The sequence below is a fragment of the Podarcis erhardii genome (genome assembly GCF_964252035.2).
Source record: "Podarcis erhardii genome assembly, chromosome: 6".
Taxonomy (NCBI): domain Eukaryota; kingdom Metazoa; phylum Chordata; class Lepidosauria; order Squamata; family Lacertidae; genus Podarcis; species Podarcis erhardii.
In genome coordinates, this window is record NC_138510.1 from 36,068,517 (window position 1) to 36,091,721 (window position 23,205).

General features: G+C 42.5%; 1 protein-coding gene and 1 long non-coding RNA gene across 5 annotated transcripts in view; one reads left to right on the forward strand and one right to left on the reverse strand.

The window, feature by feature from the left end:
* LOC309343473 overlaps nt 1-11,510 on the reverse strand; it is a 47,701-nt gene extending 36,191 nt beyond the window's left edge. Inside the window, exons 1-3 of one of the 2 annotated variants that reach the window (XR_014157283.1) lie at nt 11,233-11,510; nt 8,440-8,542; nt 5,342-5,503 (exon numbers count right to left, since the gene is read on the reverse strand). This is a non-coding gene — a long non-coding RNA (uncharacterized lncRNA). Of the gene's footprint in view, nt 1-5,341; nt 5,504-8,439; nt 8,543-11,232 lie in introns of those variants that run through there. The other variant, XR_014157282.1, reaches the window with a different exon arrangement.
* Nucleotides 11,511-11,529: 19 nt separating this feature from the next.
* SLC16A1 (solute carrier family 16 member 1) overlaps nt 11,530-23,205 on the forward strand; it is a 49,265-nt gene continuing 37,589 nt past the window's right edge. The window contains exon 1 of one of the 3 annotated variants that reach the window (XM_081864995.1): nt 11,530-11,717. The gene's annotated coding sequence lies outside the window, so the exon portion shown is untranslated. Of the gene's footprint in view, nt 11,718-12,695; nt 12,816-23,205 lie in introns of those variants that run through there. The other 2 variants (XM_081864994.1, XM_081864996.1) reach the window with 2 other exon arrangements.

A 23,205-nucleotide genomic window follows, 5' to 3' on the forward strand; every position in this document is an offset into this window, starting at 1 on the left:
ACTTTTTAGGAGGGAAAAAGTCTTATAGAGCAAAAAATACTCATAGCTGTAGCTGTTGTTTCTTCTGGTAGCTGCATCTCTGAGGCTGACCCCACACACCCTTTGGTTTGGAGTCCTTGCCTCTATTAGCTGATGAAGAGGAATCTCACTCCTGGTCCCTAACAGATAAAGAGGACTGGAGGGCCCCATCTGGCCCCTGAGACTGAGGTCTCCCATCTTTGCTCAGTGGCAACAACTTTGGGGACAGGACACACACACACACACACCCTGCCCCTGTAACAGCCAGTTTGGGATATGCATTACTGCTGTTTAGGAAGAGTAGCTGATAAAGAATATGAAATACACTGATATCTGGCAAGAGAGGCCAGCAACAGAAGGGACAGAGTAAAGAACAGAGACACACTACTGTATTTTAATTAGATTCAAGAATTAACCATTTGCTCCCCAGCTGGAAATCCTCCCCACAAAGTACCCCTGTACAACAATTAGGCTTGAAAAAAGCTTTCTACTGCCTACAGTAGAAGGCTGCCCCCCACCCCGCAGCCTAACTGCAGTGGAAGGAGGATCAAGGAAAGCATGCAGCAGGCTTTTGATTTCCCCTTTTCCTGTAGAAGTGCTGTATAGTATAGGCAGCATATGTGGCTCACCTCTGACACAGTTTCTCCTCACAACAACCTGTGAAGTAGGTTAGGCTGAAAGTGATTGCTCCAAGGTACCCAGTGAAGTTAATGTTTGCCTGGGGATTTGAACCCAGGTCTCCCCAGTGCTAGACTAACACTGTTGCGTTATATGGGCTTATCATGCTCTGTTAAAGAACTGTTCAAATTCCAGTTGAAATATGACTGAGTTGGTTTACGCAGCATAGTCAAAGAAAGATGAGCCCCCACCTTAGATAACTGCAATTTGAGATCTGTGCAATTAATACCCACACACTGTCTTGTACAGCTACTGTTTGATTTCCTTTGCCTGAAATAGTTCCCTCAGAAACTGAGATGCTAAGTTCTTTTCTCCCTGAGAAGAAGTGAACTACAGTAAGTAAGGATGTGTGAGGACTCTTCCGCACAGCACTTAACTTTCCACAAGAGGCAACACTCTCACCTGATACCAACTTACAGGCAGGTAAGTTATAATGCAATTTTACATCTATCATCTCCAACCAGACTTTCAGAGTGTCTGCAGACTGTCAGCATTTTGCAGGAAAGGTTCCAGCGCATACTGGGGAATTCAAGTTTGCACAGTTATAGTGGATTAAAGCACTCTATTGCTTTAGTTGCAAGAAATCCATTTCTAAGGGACCTTTGAGGTTAGGAAAGGAACAGGGGAAAGCACTGAAAAGTATGGAAATATGTATAAACAGCACACAATAATGAATGCAGAATTAATGCTCTTTGTCACATAACCTCCTTGGAAATATTTCAGAGCAAATGTTCAAAGAAGGCTGGGTAGGGCCAGCCCTATACATTTGGCAAAATGGTACTTCCCTCCCCACCAGGAAAGAACTGGTGAGGGAAGATCTACATCAGGAACAAGAAGGAAAGAAGGATTGGTATCAGACTCTGCTGCCCCCATGAATTCTGCCACCTGATGATGTTGCCTCAGCTTGCCTCATGGGTGGGCCAGTCCTGATGGCCAGTGGTACAGTGCAACCACAGCATAAACTAGTTACAGGTAAGTAGCCGTGTTGGTCTGCCGTAGTCGAAACAAAATAAAAAAATTCCTTCCATTAGCACCTTAGAGACCAACTAAGTTTGTTATTGGTATGAGCTTTTGTGTGCATGCACACTTCTTCAGATCTGTGAAGTGTGCATGCACACGAAAGCTCATACCAATACCAAACTTAGTTAGCATAAACTTTGTGCAAGTAAATCGGGGTGAATGCCCAATAAACAGGTAATCTGGCTCTCTTCTCGGAAGCACTAAAGAGAATTACATTTTGACAAAACACCCCAATAGCCTGCTTAAAATCTATGCCTTGGTGATTCCCATCAGTGATGCATCTCCTGACTGACAATGTCCCAAAGTGAAGCCATGATTCTTACTCACACATAGTAATTGGTTATTTGCTTAGCTAGTTACTGGCTGTCAATCATGCATGCTCCCAGCTGCTAGATCTGATTTTCCCAGTTGAAAATCCTCTGCTTGTTCTCATGCATGGCCGCTACTCACAAAGTTGGAATGCCCCTTGGCTGGAATAGCTATATATGTGGCACAATGCCCAACTGCCAGTGCTATAAGCCAGTCACAAAACTCCTGTGCCAGAGTTTACACTGAGACCCAATTCCAGTGTAATGTTCTGCCCTATAAGAGTGCTCTTGGAATGAATCCCATGGAGGAATACTTGTGGAAACTATTGTGACAGAAATAAAAATCCATGGCTTCCCAGGAAAGATCCAGGAGTGGGGTACCATATACCTGCAATTGGCTTCTGCCTGAGGATCTTTAAGCTGTAACATGGACACACTGATTTTCAGTTCTGACATGTTTTCCACATGTATTTCTTCTTGGGAACACTGTCAGTAGCATCCCTATGGAGGAAATTATCACACCAGCTCTGCCAGCATTAGAGATTCTAGCAAAACGTGCTGCCCACCATTTAAATGAGGCAAAAGAATACAAGCAATATATTTTTGTGGGGGGAAAGATGGAGCTGGCAAGATCACTGTGTCTTAGTCTGGGTGCCAGTTCCATTGCAAGCCATCAAGAAAGGAGGTGGAAAAAGTAATTGCACCATTGGCACATATGGGGTGAATTGTCATTTACTTACTCTGATTTTTAAGGGAAATTTGCCCATTGGAAACAACAGAAGCTGTTTATATCGGCCAGCTTACAATGATCAGCTTATAATACTTTGATGCCCAAACAGTGCCTGATCCCTCATGGATCACTGAAAATCATGAGTTCAATAGATGAAGATCTGCAGATATTTAGTGTTTTGTCGATATTTAGAGAAATACATTATTACAATGGTGATGACTACCATTAACTAGCTTTCCATGGAGAAAGTGCTGTTAAAGAATTGCCAACTACTTTCCCATTCTGGCAGGGGTGTCATCTCGAATAAATTTTTTGGGAGGCAGATAAGTCCCACCCCACATAATTGATCACAAGATGAGGCACACATACACCATTTGAATGGCAATGCCCATCAACTTTTGGGGGGCAGCCCACTCAAATATTTTATTGGGGAGAGCGAAGGGACCTCAGCTCCTAAGAGTTGACTCCTGGTATTGCTGGCCAGGACCAGACTTGCTTAGTTTCACAAGAAACAACACCAGTGTATTTGAAATCATTCTTAGTAGCAGTATACATGCAGCAATAATATGACTTCCCATCCTATATACAGAATATTAAAAGCTGGGAAACAGAAAAAGCTGTGTTCAAGAGATAGAAATTCAAGAGTCAGCTTTGATTTGATTTTTTTGGCTCTAGGACCACATGCAAGTAGAAGGTGTGATCAAAAGTGGGTGTGGTCACCAGTATCCCACTCATACAGGACACTCAGCCTTTATCCTAATGAATTGACTGATTTTTCAAGCCACTGCCATGTGTACTCATTTATTTTATTTTTTTGTTGGCCTGTTGCAGGGTGGCAGCAGAAAAATGTGCTTGGGTGCCTGTATGAGGTATCTAAGTTGAGAGTTAACTGCTGTTTTAAATTTGTGTTTGTAAGCATTGCACATTTTGTTTTTAGTATGTATGATACAGCAAGCCTCCTAAAGATACTGACCTAGATTTTTATTCTTTAACTTTGCTATTTACTCATAAAGCGGGCCCATCTAACAAGTAAACAGCAGGCCTGCAGAATGATCCGTCCCTCTTTTGCCAATCCACACACTTGCCTGCATTGCATTCCATGACATAGGTAGTTGATGTTCAGAATGTCTCAGGTTCAGTCCTTGAATCCCCTGCCTGAATCTCCTGGAGAGACACTGCCTGTCAGTGTGGGGTATACTGAGCTAGTTGGACCTGTAGTTTGACTTGGAATAAGGCTTGGGATAAGGAAACTTCCTGTGTTCTGTGCACTTGTCTGTGTTGCCGTCAGTTAAATACAATACTGTTATACAGATACATCCTAAAAATGTGGTCCTTTCTTCCAGGCTGAGGTACCCAGTTATAAACTGCCACCAATCAGTCCAGATTTTTTAATCTTATCAGGGGAGTAGATAAGGAGTGGTGATTACGTGAGGAATGGATGGTGATTGTGTGAGGATTAACTCTCTGTGGAAGAGAGCTCCCAAGTTAAAACAGTACAACGCATCATCAGAGATCTACAACCTCTCCTGGACAATGACAGTTCTCTTTCTCAAGCTCTGGGAGGAAGACCTTTCATTGCCTACAGACAGCCACCCAGTCTTAAACAACTCCTAACCCACAATAATACTACAACCAGACCTAACACGGACACTGGCACCAGAGCCTGCAATAAACCCAGATGCCAACTTTGCTGCCACATACACCCGGACAACACCATTACTGGCCCCAACAACATCACACATACCATCTCGGGACTATTTAATTGCTCATCGTCTAACATTGTGTATGCCATAAAATGCCAACAGTGTCCTTCAGCTCTCTATATTGGACAAACAGGCCAGACCTTACGCCAAAGAATAAACGGACATAAATCGGACATCAGGAATCACAAGACAGAGAAACCAGTAGGAGAACATTTCAATCTCCCAGGACATTCTATACAAGATCTCAAAGTAGCTGTTTTACTACAAAGGAATTTCAGAAATAGACTGGAAAGAGAAGCTGCTGAATTACAACTTATCACCAAACTCAAAACCATGGAAAAACCTGGTCTGAACAAAGACCTTGGATTCTTATCTCATTATACATGACAAAGCCATTTTTCACCTTTTCACCCCTTGCTTTTTCCTGTAAGACCTATTGCAGTCGTTAAGAGTCGTCAACAGGCTCATCACAGCTATCTGCCAATCACCCATTCCCACCACCCTTCTGAGTAATACCCCTCCCCACCTTCTCACTATATAGAAGGGTCTGGAAACTTCTGTTTCAGTGTATCTGAAGAAGTGTGCATGCACACGAAAGCTCATACCAAGAACTGACTTAGTTGGTCTTTAAGGTGCTACTGGAAGGAATTTGTTTTGTTTTGACTATGGCAGACCAACACGGCTACCTATCTGTATCTGTCTCTGTGGAAGGTTCCTTTTAAAACAGAAAGTAGCTTTTGTCTGGCTTTTGACTTGAAACCTGGACCATTCAGCTGAGTTCTACCTTTATGCACTGATCAAATTGTCTTGGCAGTAGGGATACATTTCCTTTCCACCAGTCATGCATCCTTTTGAAAGGGGTAAAAAAATATGCACAAAACATGTTTGTTTCAGCTCAATACTTGCAATATTTTTATTGATTGATTTTCTTTACTCAGGAACACAGCTATTAGGATCACCTGAGAGAAGATTTTCTTAGAACTGGATGAACTTGCTGTTTCTCACACAGATATTTTCTTTTCCATTCTATATTTTAGTTGCCTCACCTATGTGGCAAAAAATCTGAATTATGAAGTAAATGCTCAACAGATATTAAATCTTATCAGCGTGAAGGGATGGGGGGAAAGCCTGCTTTGCGTCCACCTGACAGGCAGTGGCATAAATAAAAACCAGAGACATCAGTATGTGAATACAGAGACTTAAGGGCAATTCTGTGATAAGATCTCAGCAAGGATTGGCTTACTCTTCAGTGAGGAAATGTTTGTTAAGCTGATAGTAGGTAGAAAACACAATAGAAAAAAGTACCTGAAGCCTTTGCTTTAATCTGGCTTAATTAAGGAAATACTCGGGAGAGGCAACATTAGATGTTTGGTCCTTTTAGGTAATGAATGATTTTCACGTAATGATTTTACGAGGGCAGAGTATAAAAACATCAAACAAACGGCCAACAAAAAGTTTGTATATTTTGAATCAGCAATGATGATTTTCTTCCGTTGGTAGTTCTCTGAACAATCAAGGAAGTTTATTACTCTGCAATTAGCATCTTACAATAGCATCTCTTTATCATCTGGTGACTAAACAAACACATCAGCTCAAAGTATCATTAGAACTGCCTAATTAAATCATATAGTAATATAGTTTCATATGTGGAGATGGAAAGCCAGGAGTAACAAGTGCTCCTGGGATCCTGTTTTGTTTAGGATCTGCATTTGATAACATTGGGCAGAAAAGCACAATGTCTCTGCATGCAAATAGGACACAAGGCACCTGCATTTAATTATTGCTAGGGTTGTGGAAGGTAATTTAATTAGTTTAAGCTCTATTGAAAGCTGAGGTATTTTTATGTGAGTGATAGGCCAGCTTTGGATGCATTATTTGTTCTCTACATGACTGTGATGGTTTCAGAGGATTTAGGCACATGCTGCAGATAAGAGAAATTACATAAGTTTTATACGATACAGATATAATTGTATCTTAATAACATGATTGTGCATTAGAAAACTGGGATGTACTATAGCACATCTTGCCAAAAAATATCAAGCAGGTGGTTCTTCAAGTCTTTACTAGAATTTTTTCTAGTAATTGCAAGCCATTATGCACCAGTTCCCATACAAAATATGAAGATTAGAATGCAGAGTTTACATTACACCCATCAATTGCCAGTATGGAGATAAATCCAGTCTGTACAACAAGGTTGTTGACAACTAGTATCTCTTAATTTCAAACTACTTCCCTCCAACCCTCACACTATGAAAAAATATCTCAATCTCACCCTAATCCCCATCTCCAATGGAGATGGGTTTGGAGCAATATTGTATAGTTTATTTCTCAGCTCCTGATGCAAAAGCATTAGTAGGGCAATTTGTAAGTTTATAAATTTAAAAACAAATAAACAAATTTCCCCCTAAACAAAATGAACTGAATTTGAAAGAGGGCAAACTTTTGGAGTGGAGTGAAGAGATGCTGCTGCCAAATTAAAGATGTAATGAAGTCCTACATGTCTTCACTGTCTCCTTTGGCTACCTGACATTGAGTGAAAAGCAAGAAGGAAGTCCTGTCTCCAGACATAGGAATTATTAGTCTACAACTTTTTAATGTCAACGCTTATAAACAAAGTAGATACAGCATTTCCATGAGGGGGTGGGACACTAAAAGTTTGAAATTGTTATTAACGAACTTCTTCAATACTTTCTAGGCATGAGGAAACAGCTGATAATTTCAGAGGAACATGATCCCTGTTTTTAGTCTCCTTCAGACATGCTTTATATTTTATTAATTACAATATTTTAATCCCATCTTTCCTCTAACAAACTCAGAGCAGCTTTCATGGTTCTCCAACCCCCAACACCACCATATTATTCCCAAAAGTGTGAAGTAGCTGAGAAACTTTGTTTGGCAACTTTGGTGATTAAGTGGTATATAAATAGTTATTTTCTTTAGCGAAATTATACAACACTTTTCCATCCAAAGCTTTTCAATGCACCTTTCCATCTGAAGATGCATGTGCTTGTGTTTAACATTGTGTTTATCATGGCTGCACCAGTATATTAATACAAGTAAAATGTGAACAGCAGGTGCCTAACCATTTAGTTCACATGCCTAGAAGGGGAAGGGGGATAATTCTGTCTGGCAAGCAGAAATGCTTGTGCTGATGCAAAAATCAGAGGAGCTCAGTGTTGAATTCCTCCCATTAGGTTTATTTTGAGTAAAACCTAGTTGAATGTCACCCAATAATAATACAATAAAAATGGAGTATTTCTTTGTAAAGAAACCTTTTGACGAAAATTGGCCAAGCTGTATCTAACTCACACTGAGACTCTATCAGCATACTTGACTACATGTGCTGGCCTTCTAGAATGAAAGAACCCTGAGGCAGTGAGTTTGGCCACCTGATGACACATAGAAACTATGAGAGTGATCTCAAGCTTACTTTCCCACAGGCCAGGAGGCACCACCCTGCTTCAGTCCTCAGCATTTTTAGGTCTGTCCAAAGTTCACCCTTACCAAGCAATTGAAACAGCTCTTCTAGAGCTAGCAAAATGGCCAAAGTGTATGGGCAAAATGTTGAGATGAAATGGGGATAAGTGTTACTTGCTCCTCCTCAAAGATGCAGCAGCTTCAACAGTTTTCAAAGATGTCTAATGGTTGTGCCAGCACCTAATGGCAATTAACGTTTCTTTCAAGTACAGTACAGTCTCTCAGGTCTGGGGGGAAAGTGTAGTAAAGCCTTGGGATTAATATCTTTTAAAAATTCTGCACAAGATGCAATACTGAGGAGTAAAACACTTAAAATTCAAATAAAAGTTTAAAAGAACCTTGGTCAACCCACCAGTCTTTATGTCTATACGTAATATGATTTTAAAAGTGGATGAGTGGAATGGTTATAATCCCTGGATTAAAATAATTGTGTTATTGTCCAATGTACAAGGTTCTGTTTCTATTTCTCAGCATCATTAAGTGCCTTAACATTTATGAAGCGTACCTTGAATGATCATGCCTGGTAGAAGGATGACTTTTCCCTTTGATGTGGCAGAAGAACCGTTTCCCATCTGTTTAGTGTCACTGGATTTGTTCCCCATTTCTTTCTAATATGGAGCAAATGACAAGATATTAAACATTTATCCTCTGGGAAAGGCAAAATTGGTCTGCCTTAGTCAATTTCAGGGTACAATGACAGGTGAATCACAAATTAAGAGAGCTCATGGCAAACAGCACTTTGACAAGAATTGTAATGCATCTCAAAAATAAGTTTTACCCTTGGTTTCTTGGTACACAATACTTTAGCTGTTTAATTGTCTAGGTTTCATAGACAGAAAACTCTTTTGGTTAGGAGAAAGCACAATCACTATATGGCAATTGTACGGACAATTGTTTGATCAGTGTGTGCACACATGGAAATCACGTACTGGCAAACAACATTCCACCCTGATTGCCAGTGTGTGTGCTTACTACAGTGCTCGGGAAAAGTTTAGTATTTCAAGTGGTCTTTACATAGTGACAGTATCTTGCTACTCTTAAGTTTTGATAGCAGGTCACGTTTACAAATACCTGATTTTCCAGGCTTTATACACTGTACTGGGAAGTGCCTATGATGGCTCATTTAACTGGATGTTTTCTCTTAAGTGACATATGGACCTTGCAAATGTTTTATAAAAATGCATGTAAATTGTTTTTTAAATAATTTTTATTAATTTCCCATTTAAACATATATAATCACATCATTATTGTCCGCTTTACCTCTTTGGCTCTTTAGAGCCTATCAACTTCCTTCCCTCCCACCTCTTGGCTTTCAAAGTTAACCTTTATATCACAATATTTTATATATTTTCCAATTCTAATAAGACTATCACAAAATCCCTCAAAATTTAAATAAATAAAGGTAAAAAAAATCTCATTAGAAATCTTCAGATAACCCTACTAGTGTTGTTAATTGCTTACAATGATCTTTCAAATATTGTATAAATTTACTCGTTGGTTTTGGATTTCCCCCGTCGGCTTTGCCAGTTCTGCAAAATGCATGCAAATTAAGTCATCATGGCTGCTTGAAAAAAGGGAGTGTTTTTGATTTCTCACAAATGTTATGTTATATGAAATGTTAATGTATTATATGAGTTCCTACCCTTTCCCCTATGGTGTTGTGTACTGTATCATTTAGAGAACCAGTACTGTCATTGGTGAGGGAAGAGGACAACTCCATCGATTTCCTTCCTGTAAGGATTCCAACCGCCATCAAGTCTAGTGTCCGCTCCTATGCGGCAGGAGCAGTTCTGCTCTTTCTGCCTGGACCTGCTTTGCTCCCAGATCTGCCTGGGGTGGGTGAAGAATTTTCTTGGAGAGGGGATAATCTCCAATACAGAATTATATAACTGCATTGTAATAACTCTAATAATTGATGTCTGGGGTTGCTTTCTTCTTCTACCCTCCCCATCCCTCTTTCCTCACATCATGTCCTTTAGATTATGAGACTGAGGCCAGGGGCTCTCTTACTACTGATTTTTGTAAGTTTACCTGGCAGACTTTTTAGCTAAAGAGCAGGGTATGAATGTGTAAATAAATAAAGACGCTGTTGCTCTTGTACAGATCATTTCCAAACATTTCATTCCCTCAGAGATAATAATAATTTATTATTTATACCCTGCCCATCTGGCTGGGTTTTCCCAGCCACTCTGGCCGGCTCACAACAGAATTAATGATGATTATAATAATAATAATAATAATAATAATAATAATAATAATAAAGCGATAAAACACCAGACATTAAAAGCTTCCCTAAACAGGGAATAATAGCACTCAGAGAGATTGTTCCTGCTCTCAGGCCACCTTTCATAGATATTCTTTACCTGGTTTCCCCAGCTTTGGCACTGTGGACTTTGATCTGATTTTACCTCCTTAATGTAAGTGACTAAAACCAACCATAAGCATGCTTGTTCAAGAAGCAACTCCCACTGCCCTGAATGGGACTCTAGTTCAGGACTGCAGGTTCATCGATTGCAGGGAACACAGGTGTCTGGAGGGTGTGTGCAGGGCCGGATTTAGGTCTGACAAGGCCCTAAGCTACTGAAGGTAATGGGGCCCTTTGTCAACAACAAATTGCTGCTGTTTTTTGTGTTGAATATATGCTACATGGTAATTTATGGGCCTAATAGGTATCTAAAGCCATTTGCACATAACAGAATATGGATTTTATCAAAGTAATTGTTGAACTGAAATACAATTAATAAGTATATTAATAGTGGAATTCAATTAAGAAGAAGTATACTTTTGGGGGGCCCCCAAGAGAGCGGGGCCCTGAGCTATAGCTTGTGAGTAAATCCGGCCCCGGTCTGGAGGGTGTCACAATTTCTGTGCAATTCGGAGTGCTAGGCTCAGACACCCTCCGGGCAGGGATCCACCTGCCCCTCTGCAGCAAACGGAACAGTGTGCTAACTTCTAAGGAGCACATTTGCTGAGGCGAACCTGGCTGAGTTTCAGTTGCCAAGAAGGGGGGGGGGGGCGGTCATTGAAATCACGGCTTACCGTATCACAAGCACCGTTTCCAATTTTGCTCCCTCCCCGCAAAATATGAAGTGGGTAGGGCGTGTGCGTGTGGGAATTGCCTCTGAGCATATAAAAAGTACCCCGGGAGGGAGACAGACGTTACATTCAGGTGGGCTGCTGAAGCCCCAGAACCACACATATGTGTGTGGTTCTGGGGCTTCAGCAGCCCACCTAAATGTAACGTCTGTATATATATTTAAATACTAGTTAATAAGGGGCCCTTGTGTCGACCCCTTACTGAGCGAGACTGAGGAGCCCACTGGCGGCCACAGGGAGACCCGAGGCAGCCCCGCTCCTTTCTGGCAACGCCGCCGCCAGCTTCTACGTGCAGAAACGCCACTTTCCATTTGCCCCTGGTGGATATTTCCCCGCCTCTCCTCGCGAGCGGCACCCCCGCTACAAAGGCTCCCCCCTCAGGCAACCTCTCTCACACAAAGGCGCCTCTCTCTCTCTCTCTCTCTCCTATAAGGAGAAGCCGCTGGCTCTTTGCGGTCGGTGGGGGAGGCCAGCTGGCCAAGCCGCGCAAAAGCCCGCCCTTTGCCTCTCGGCTCCTCCTCCTCGCCGCAGGCAGGCTCCCCGCCCGGCCCGTTATAGTGCGTGAGGGGGCGGGAGCGCCTGCGAGTAGCGCTCGGGAGACTGTCTGGAAGGAGAGACGCGAAAGAGAGAGACGCGGCGTGGGGAAAGGGCAGGAGCGCGTCGTGTGAGTGCCGCTGCGTGCAACGGGTAGGGAGGGCTTCGGCTGCCCGGCTGGGAAGGCGGGAGGCAAAGTCCTCTCTCGGGGCTCCTGGAGCCAGCGGCGCTCCACGTGGCGCGGCAGAAAGGGGTGGCCGCCGGCCGTCTTGGGGGCAGCTTTTCGGTCTGCCCGCCAACCCCGGAGTAGCACCAGCGCGGGGAAATGGGGGGGGGGGCGCAGACGGGCGACCCGAGCCTGGGGAGCCGGGCACGAGGTGGAAGGGGCGCGTGGCGACGGTGGGGTGGTGCTGGCACAGAGCTGGGGGGGGGGTTAAGCCCCGGGGGATGCACTAAAGCGAGGAGGTCCGAGGCCCAAGGTGGCCGGCCATCCTGCCACGTTGGCCATGGGGAAGGGGGTCCCGTTACTGATCGTTTATCGCTTTATCTTTAAGTGAGGACTGCTTGGGTCAGGGGCCATTGCATTCGTCTGCTTCCTGATTCCTGGGGATTTGCTGGGCTGGCGGGGAGGAGAGGGGACTGGTTGGCTAGCTTCTTTGTTTGAATTCAGCATGTGGTGGTTTGGGGGTGCATGGCGAAGAAGGATTCGTTAATGTTTCTGCTATGTATCTTACAAGGGTTCGAGTTGGGTATGAGTAGTTGCGCGCATGGCTTGCTTGCTTTGCATGCCTGCATTCGTCTTGAGAGATTAGAGGATATCTGACTTCCCTGTTGCACAGGCGTGCATCTCTCAGCGCTGAGATGCAGGTTTTGAATATAGATAAGCCTATCTAGCCCACACTGGGTAGCCCTAGCAACTCATCTCAAAATGATTTGCAGCAGAAGTGCGAGAGGGCTTTACCATATTCCTTTAAATGTCCTATTATACTTGACAATCCTCAATTTCTCACCGCTTGGTTGTAGTTCAATGTGTGCTCTGCCTCCACTTCAAATACTTTTGTTGGACTTAATGTGAGGTGGTAAATTAAAAGTTCTATCTTTGATGGCTTTCACACACTGATGTCTTCACTAGATGTTGCAACCTCCAAGTGATGACAACCATGTGTGAATCGGCTCTTAAGTCTAGAACCAGTGGATTACTTCCAGTGAAATACAAGGATGTGAGCTTGCCTTGTGAGATGATGCTAACAGGTATGTGGGACTGCTTGCAGTTCTGGTTGTGGCAAATGAACAAACATTGTTCCTTGAGTGCATCACCTCTTGTATCTTTTGAAAAGGAGGCAAACATTTAGGAATAAAGCCTTGCCTGTTTCTTGTGTGAGCTCATCAGCCTTTCAAAATAGGCACTCTTTGGACTGAGGGAGGACAACTTTCTCACAATGTGATTTGCCTAGTTTACTGTGCCTTCTTTTGGTGACATTTTGAACCTTAACGACTGCTGACACATCAGGTTAGCTTAAAGCATTCTTGGGTACAGAAGCAATTGTGCTGAACCGGCATACTGTCTGTTGTTTTCTTCAGGCACAGGCATGGCTCAGCAGTTAAACCTTCCCAATAAGGAACCAGTAATTCTGTGTCCCTCTCTGTTTACAATTTTTAATAAAGTTACTCACCTATTTAATACTTTAGTTATTTCTTGCATTTGTTGACCACCTTCCTTGGTAACAATTTCTTGCATGACCTGAGTTTTGTTGTATGGACCTATTGTCATAAGGAATCTCAGTTCTATGTCAGGAAACTATGTTACGGAGTTGTTCAGGTCTCTATATCTTTTGGAAAGTAGCTTGAGGCACAATTATCAATAGGACTGAATCATTGTTCCTGCTGTCTGAGAAAGCTGATCAGGTTATGATTATGATATATTCTTTTGCATTTTTCATTTTCAAGCTGTTAATGTCTTCAGTTTTAAGTAAAATATTAATTGGTTGCTATGCAGCACACTGTACAGTGGTACCTCGAGTTACATACACTTCAGGTTACATACGCTTCAGGTTACAGACTCTGCTGACCCAGAAATATTACCTGGGGTTAAGAACTTTGCTTCAGGATGAGAACAGAAATCATGCTCTGGCGGCGTGGCAGCAGAGGGAGGCCTCTTTAGCTAAAGTGGTGTTTCAGGTTAAGAACAGTTTCAGGTTAAGAACAGACCTCCGGAATGAATTAAGTACTTAACCTGAGGTACCACTGTACTTCCAGATACAGAAAGGTGCTTCCGAACTTTTTTGCCTCTTCACAACTTCAGTACTTATTAAACTTTATTAAAATTTTATACTAACAGATGTGATCGGGTGACCTTAAATACATTATATTCTGTCACCTCTGCTTGTAACTGCTTTCCTACAAATTTGATGATGAGAACCTTCTAATTACACAGCAGCCAATCATGGGAACATGACTGCAGTTAGAAAGCTGGAGAGATGGATGCATCTGTGATACAGAAGGCTGATCGCCTAAGAATTGATGCTTTTGAATTATGGTGCTGGAGGAGACTCTTGAGAGTCCCATGGACTGCAAGAAGATCAAACTTATCCATTCTTAAGGAAATCAGCCCTGAGTGCTCACTGGAAGGACAGATCCTGAAGCTGAGGCTCCAATACTTGGGCCACCTCATGAGAAGAAAAGACCCTGATGTTGGGAAAGATTGAGGGCACAAGGAGAAGGGGATGAAAGAGGACAAGATGGTTGGACAGTGTTCCCAAAGCTACGAACATGAGTTTGACCAATCTGCGGGAGGCAGTAGAAGACAGGAGTGCCTGGCGTGCTCTGGTCCATGGGGTCACCAAGAGTCGGACACAACTAAACGACTAAACAACAACAACAAATGATATCTGTGATAATACCACAGAAAACAAATGGCCTGTAATGTACATGCAGTACTGGAGACCCATTTCATTTTTATGTTTAAGGCAATGAGATGATTGCTCGTTGTTTTGCTGTGTGATCTGTTCAGTGTATGTTTGCCTCAGCATGTGGATCTGTCTGAGTTCTGCATGCATTTGATTAAGCCATGTTGATGGTGGTTAATCACCTACCATATTTCTGCACATTTCAGAAATGTTGCAGTCGCTTTAAGAACTACTGCCCAGTGGAATAGAGTAGTGCTGTTCACCTTCTGGTTTTGCAGCTGACTGTTGTTAAAGAAGGATCAAAACAACTCCTTTACACTTTTCCATTTCAGGTACAGTGGTGCCCCACAAGACGGAAAACCCGCTAGACGAAAGGGTTTTCCGTTTTGGAGGTGCTTCGCAAAACGAATTTCCTATGGGCTTGCTTCGCAAGACGAAAATGTCTTGCGAGTTCCTGCAGGTTTTTTTCCTCCCCCCCCCTTTCTAAGCCGCTTATCTGCTTATCCGATAAGCCGCTAATAGCGCTAATCCGCTAAGACATCAATGGGCTTGTTTCGCAAGACGTAAAAACCGCTAGACAAAGAGACTCATGGAACGGATTCTTTTCGTCTTGCGAGGCACCACTGTACAACCTTTTGGAGATGAATGCGTGCCAAGCCAGTGAAGGGAGAAGGAACAGCTTTGGTTTAGGCAGGCATTCTTTATAACTTCTGGCCCATATTTCCAGTCCTGTTGTAACAGCTTGGCTGTGGATATGCCTGTGCCAAGAGGCATTTCGTTTCTCATAGTTGCAGATAACTCTCTAAAATACATTCTGGTTGCATCATGTTGCAATCATAAGCTGGCCAAGTGTCAATCAAGGTAGCATTGAGTGTGTAGTATGTTTTGTGTGTCCTTGAGTCTACCACCTTGGCTCTAGGCATGCATACCTGGTCAGCATCACCTATATTTTTCCACCAACCTTGTTATTTCAGTTTACCAAACACTTTCCCTATTTTTCATTTCTCTTGTAGCCCATAGTACCATATAGCTTTTTGCATCCGGACATTCTGAGTTCCTTGCTCTCCTTGGTGTTGCTGGTTGAGTTCTGAACAAATAAGGGTGTGTTGGCACCTGTGTACTTTGCAACTTATCTTTTCATTCTAGTCCCCCCCCCATTGCCCTGGTACTAATCTTTTCGCATTATCTTTTATATATGTATTTCCTCCTTTTAAGACTGGTGGCTTCAGCTTTTTTCCTTTAGAAAACATTTCCTAAAGTAAAGCTGCATTTTCATAATTGTATGCATGTTAATAGCATAATAATAGAAGACAGGGGAAACTTTATGATGAAATGGATGTGTCTGAGCCTGTGCAAGGCTAGAACAAGTATCTCTTTCCTACTCTATAGCTTCTAATTCATATTAATTATACTTTAAACCAGCTTTCATCTCCTAGTGAATAGTAAAAAACATTAGTGAGGTGTATCGTGAATACGCATGTTTTGGCAAAATTGTTATGTAGAAAGTTTCCATAATGAGGGAAAGGGCAGTGGCTGGGAAAGATACCATGAAATAGTTAGATCTGGCTGATCATGGGATGATATCAGCTCTTTCAATAGAAGGTAAACTGTGGACAATGAGAGTAAAGCTAGATATGGTCTGAGGCAGGGGTCAGTGCCGGAGGGCGGGGGAGCACGTGCCCATCTGCGTGTGCACACACTATTTCCGGCGCACTTCCCGGTCAGAGGAGCACCGGAAATAGCTTGTGCGCATGTGCACGGGCGTCCTCTGACCCCAATGTGCACTGGAAGTAACACATGCACATGCGCAAATAATGCTTGCACATGCGCACAAGCTATTTCTAGTGCTCCTCCAACCTGAAAGTGGGCAGCTGCGCAGCGCAGTACCGGTAAGAGTGGGAGGTGGGGGTTGCCGCGGGTCGCATAAATGAGTCCCTCAGGTCTTAGTTTGGGGACCTCTGGTCTGAGGTGTTCATACATCTTTACTCCTTTTAAACTTTTGCAAATAATTGATAAGACTTTTTTGACAAAATAATAATCCATGGCTATATATTTTTTGGGGTAATATGGAAAATAATAGCTTTTGCCATTTTTCATTAGGAGTTTGATGCAAGGGGAAAGGTTTAAGCCTCTCCCCTATGCTATGATCCAAATGCAGACCTCTCAACAACCATTTGGAAAGTTTAAATGAAAGCAGAGATGCAATGCACTCGTTTTTGCTCACAGTGATGGATCATGGAGATATAGACCACATTATTTCTTTGTATTATTACATTAAAAAATAATAAAAGCCCGCTCACTTCTTCCCACTCTCACAATTTTACAGTAGATCAACTTGAAATGTAATTCAAACGAAACTCTGATATTCTGTACAGTGAGAACTGTTCAAGCAAAGCTTCCTGCTCCTTATGGAGCATTATCCATGAATCTTGTGCTTCTCATGCAATCTAGAGCTCCCAGTGGATTAACTTCTTTAACAGAGCTGTTTTGATCTTAGCTACTTAACTGAATACTAACCCACAGCAGTGAGGGTTTATATAACACTTTGGCAGCCCAATCCTATAGTTCCCCTGCACATAAATGTGGCAGAAACCACAGTATAGTAGCATCATACATTAAATAAAAGGAGTAGGGTCATAACAGATAAAGAGTGCCTCCACCGCAATACTTGCCAGTACCCTTAATTATCTGTGTTCAAAGCATAGTGTTGCAGAAGGAATTTGAAGCAGGGCTGTTTTGACTAGGACCAGGAAGACAGTTCAAACAAGATAACTTGTACACCAGAATATACTGTAAGAAACCGTCCCTGTGGAAAATTATTCATGCTGCTTTCTAACCTTGGAGCTCACACTGTAAAGCAGGAAAAAGTTTTCAAGGCTTTCGGTGGCCCGGCACCTGCTTTGGTTTATTTATTTGTTTCCAGTGGTTGGATTTGTTGCTTGACCCATGTTTTCGCATTCAGGATAGCAGGTTCTCCTAATGCCTATTCTTTTAATTTTTTAAGATTTTTACTGTTGGAGGGACGCGGGTGGTGCTGTGGTCTAAACCAATGAGCCTAGGGCTTGCCGATCAGAAGGTCAGCGGTTCGAATCCCTGCGACGGGGTTAGCTCCCATTGTTCGGTCCCTGCTACCTAGCAGTTAGAAAGCATGTCAAAGTGCAAGTTGATAAATAGGTACCGCTCCAGAGGGAAGGTAAACGCCGTTTCCGTATTCTGCTCTGGTTCGGCACATGACTCTCTGCTGGCCACATGACTCGGAAGCTGTATGCGAGCTCCCTTGGCCAGTAAAGTGAGATGAGCGCCGCAACCCCAGAGTCGTCCACGACTGGACCTAACGGTCAGGGGTCCCTTTACCTTTTCCTTTTTACTGTTGGATGTATACTGTTTTTATACTGATTTGCATCATTTTCTACGCAAAATATTTAAGGATATACATCAGTATCCGTTAATTTACTGACTTTATTCAACATTGCATAAAAGTATTCCTCTGTTGTAGGGGAATGGATCTACAAAACTGTTTTTAATTTTCCTGGAGCTGGAAGCCTAAGCATTTCAAGTCTTTTATTTAAATGAACAGGGTTTGTTTAGATGAGTAATTTGGAAAGTCTAGTGAGTCCTAGCACAAATAAATTCCTGAACTGACAGCATGTTTTGCATGATGCAACTGGGTTATAGCTGTTACCTATGTTTTCCCATTTTAAGCTATCGGAATAGACCGAACTGAATTGTAAAGATCACAGAGTAAACTGAACTGGTGTAAACCACTGTTCTAGAAGTCAGTCCTAATAAGGCAGAGAAACTTCTAATTTTTGTGTGGAATAAAGGCCTGGTTACAGAGATGCTGTTCTGTGAATAGGAGATCTATCTAGCTGGTGCCTGAATGGGTTAGCTTTTTGTTAATCAGTGCTAACTCCATTTACTTCTAATATTTAAGATGTGCCAATATTAATTAAAACCAACCTGTTCAATCAAGTGCTGCCGATGGGAACAATTGTACTGAGTGGCTCTACGAGATAAAAACATTCTGTCAGGGGGTTGAGCTACACTGCAGTATATCCACATAAAAATGAATCTATTGGCTCATAATCTCTAATAAATCTAGAAATGAGAACCATGGAAGATCAAATAAAAATCTATAGTAATTTAAACAAGAGATGCATTGAACATCTCATTAAATAGAACTGCAATATGAAGGTTCTATACATTAGTGACAGAGCACAGAGCTCATTCTCTCTCCTGCACCTGATAGACTGTCCCATGTACAACCTATGGCAGGCTTTGCCATCTTGGTGCCTTCTAGATAGTATGTACTACAAATCTTTTCAGCCCCAGCCAACAAAACATTACTTACATGGGAAAGGATTCCATCTTAACATACCACAGTCCTCTTCAGGCATTACATGGGAATGAAATACTAGGGCATCAGCCATCTTTCCTCAATTGTTACCAGCTGTGTGGTTGCCACCTATTGGCCTACACTTGAGATTTGTGGGATAACATGAACATAAATGCATCCCGTGTTGAGATTATCTTTATTAATACATTTGAATTCTGAGTGTACTTTGGAATTGTACCATAACCTTGGAAACGGGGTAAATGCTTCCATCTTGGTGATGATTTCTAGTCCTGAACTATTGTCTTGAGATGCTTCACAACTGATGGGGAAAAATACAATTTTGCTTATGGGTATCTTGATTCTAAGTCAGTTTTTCTTTAGTGAAAATCTGAATCTCTTATTTCATTCCCTGTAACTTTGAACACACTGAGTTATAAAAACAAATTGCACTCTTCATACTAATTACACTCTTGCTTCTGCTATAAACCAGCAGGATAAGGGACTTCAATTCAGGCTGGCTCTGTTTTTGGCTAGCTGTTCTGTGCCACAGCATATAGCTTGCAAAACTGCATTAGTTCCTAGTCACAATCATGAGTAATTTAGACTTGTATTGAATGAGTCTCTCTCTGGGTCATTTTGAATACCGTTAGCCTGATGCGCACTAGATGTAATCATTGTGAGAATTAACATATGGATAGGACCCTAACTAAACAATAATATAATACTGGGGGGAAATCTAAAAATATCTTTTTAACATTCATAGCCTTATTCACTTGATCTGGAGCCAGTTCCTAGTGTTTGAGATGAAAATAGATTTGTTTGCACACTTTGTTGTACTTTGATCTTGTGCTGACTTCTCAGAGCAGGTAAAGTTAATATGGCAAGACTGTGCGTTTTAATGTCCTCTAACTTTGTATGCATGCAATCTAATGAGTCCCATTATAAGATACAAGACATTTCAATCTGACTTTGTTGTTTTAGCGTTGGTAAGTAAGTAATGGGGTGCTTTTTGTCATAATTGTTAACATGATTAGTATCTGAAAAATACAGTTTTGAAACTAAGAGGTTCCAATTTTATTTTTCTCTATGATATTTCATTTTGGGCTGAGCTAGAGCATTGTCACATATAAGTGATTTAACACTGACCTTGCTGGTCCATAGCTCCATGACAGACTGCAGATGGTCCATAGTTCAAAGACTGGAGCAACAATTAGGAAGAAAACGGTTGGGAAGAAATGTGAGAGGGTGACTGGGAATCATTGTGAACTTCCAGGGGAAGGAATCACTTTTGTAAACTGATGAAACACTGGCTTTCTCAGATCTGAGGTTTAAGTCCTATGTTACTTCAAAACAGATAGGCTTTCTGCCTGGTGAACTGGGGATGGGACAATATTCATGTATGTATTGATAAGAATGTGTGAACTCTGTTGGGGCTGAACATTTATGAGTAGTGTGTCATAATGGAAGATCTCAGTGATTTACTCAATTTACTTCCAAGTAGTATGCTTTAAACTGCTACCTGAGAGATTTCCCATTAATACAATGGAGATTTATTTTTCTGATTTGGAATATTTTTTCAGAACCTAAAATTCTTAAAACTTGATTTTGGCTTGAATGAGGTAGAGAGTAATGTTACTTCATACTTGATTTCCAGCAATTGTGCTGGATTGGTAATATAGCAGAATATAAGAAGCGCCTGCTGGATCAGACCCATCTAGTCCAGCATCTTGTTCTCACAGTCGCCACCCAGATGCCTGTGGGAAACCCCCGGGCCTGAGCAGAGGACAGCACTATCCTGCTCTGCAGTTTCCAACAAGTGGTATTCAGTAGCATATTGCCTCCAATAAGAAAGAGCACAGTCATCATGGCTAGTAGCCAATGATAGCCTCTGTCACATGCTTTTAAAACTTCACATGAACCTCAGCCTCTCTCACCTGCAGCTCCTACCTGTATGCACCTTTCCTCTGATTATTCTGTTTTTCCAGTTTGCCTTCTCTTGCCCTCATTCCTTTGGTTAGCTTCTGTGACAGTCTTCCTCTTCTAGGACCTCATTATTATCTAGGTCAATGGTTCCCAATTAGCTAATTACTGAGGACCTCTGTTTTTCAAAAGCCAAGCCACAGACCCCCTACTTTTGAAAATTTTGATAACTCTCTGGTAGAGAGCAATTTTTGAACAAAAAACAGTGGATAAAGATAATGAGCAACAATTTTAGGTATACAAAATAATAACAGATTAGGGCTGAGCGATATCTGGTTTTCAACATTGTGATATATCAGCAGCTAAGTATCACAATATATCACAATGTCTGAAATTGGAGATCAGGCATGGGGATGAGGGAAGGAGCAAACACAAGAGATCAGATGGGTGGGGTGTGTGTAGATCAGGCTTGGGGATGTGGGAAGAAGCAGCTGCAGAGGTCCTGCAAGTGGGGTGAGTGCAGATCAGATGGGGGTTGGGGGGAGGAGACGAAGCAGGGTCACCTCCACTGATGGATTGAGTGGGAGGAGAGAGAGATGGGGTGCATCAAGCCGCTGTCAGTGGGGCAGCCAGTGGTGGCAGATGGAAGAAGCCTTTGGCATAATAATCATTTCCTACTGATATCTGCTCCATCTTTTCCCTCTGGCAAGGAGTTACTCAACTCATGAAAAGCACAGTCATTTGTTCTGCAGTTCTTGTGGCAGCCTCCTCATTTTAGGCAGAGTTGCTAATCCAGAAACTCTATTGTTCCTTTTCTACCCCCATATGATCCTCAAAGTATTTTCACCCACCGCATGAAGCTTCTTTTCTTCCCATTCATTTTGTACCTTAACACCCACTCTCCCCCAGTGTCAGCTTCTTTCCTTCCTGGTCATTTTACATTCACTTCTTTCTTGTATAACTTATTTCCCCTTGCATCCCCTTAACCATTCCCTGTCTGTTGTTCCTGTTTGCTGTTGTTATATATTAACTTTTTATCACTTGCTATAGGTTGAACGCTTTCTCTGGCCCTTTCCTCTCAGAGCATGCAAGGAGGTGCTGACCCAACACAGTGGTACCTCATGTTACGAACTCTGCTAACCCGGAAGTAGCTGCTCCTGGTTGTGAACTTTGCCCCAAAATGCGAACTGAAATCATGCACCGGAGGCAGGCCCCATTAGCAAAAGCACGCCTCAGGATAAGAACAGTTTCAGCTTAAGAATGGACCTCTGGAACGAATTAAGTTCGTAACCAGAGGTACCACTGTAACAGGACTAAGGCATGTCTGGGAGAGCAGGGAAACAGGCAACTGAGGAAGCAGGGCTGTGGCACTGTAAGTAACGATTCTGAAAGTGGCCCAAGGCCCACTATCTGAAATACTGCTGTAGAACAAATTTGACTAACTTGCATATCTTGGCACCTAGATGTGAGTTTAGTTGTGTGGAGTTTTCCCCCTCTGTGCATTTTAGTACTAAAATCACCTAGCATCAGTGTTTGAAACTCTCATTGTTCTAGGCACATTTTGTGATAGGCAATTTCATTAGCAGAAGCAGTTTCTGAGCAGCGGATGCATTACTGTGCCTAAGATTTCAGATTAAAACTGCAGAGTGGAAGGCAAGGAGGACCTTTTTCTGCCTCCCTGCTTCCAGCTACTATTTAAAGGCTGGAGAAGAGACCCTTTTAAGAATATGAAGGGGGTGGGCAGGGGGAAGGACTAGACTGTGTGAAAAATGAACATAATATTTTAGCTGCAGTTCATTCATTTTCAGCTTTGTATTCTTGTTATTAAAAAGTGTGCCTAGACATTCCATTGTTGCGCCGATATCCTCGGTTTAAGGTGCCATTCAGCTCCTAGCTTTCACATCTCAGTTTCTAACGCTTCCTGGCATCAAACTGTTAGTGTTCCCAACTCAAGATTTGTACACTTACCATACAAGTATGAATTTAGAGGTTTCCCTGAGAGGGATATTTAAGCATAACTTTGGAAGGAAATTACTTGGAAGGCTGGGACATGTGTGGTGCTGTAGTCTAAACCACTGAGCCTAGGGCTTGCCGATCAGAAGGTCAGCGGTTCGAATCCCTGCGACGGGGTGAACTCCCGTTGCTCGGTCCCTGCTCCTGCCAACCTAGCACTTCAAAAGCATCTCAAAGTGCAAGTAGATAAATAGGTACTGCTCCGGCTGGGAAGGTAAACGGTATTTCCGTGCGCTGCTCTGGTTTGCCAGAAGCGGCTTAGTCATGCTGGCCACATGAGCTGGAAGCTGTCTGCGGACAAACGCCGGCTCCCTCGGCCTATAGAGCGAGATGAGTGCCGCAACCCCAGAGTTGTCCGTGACAGGACCTAACAGTCAGGGGTACCTTTACCTTGCTTGGAAGGCTGCTAAATGAAACTTTTGGTCTGTGCGACTTGTGTGTTTATCCGTAAGCCCATTCTGCCCCA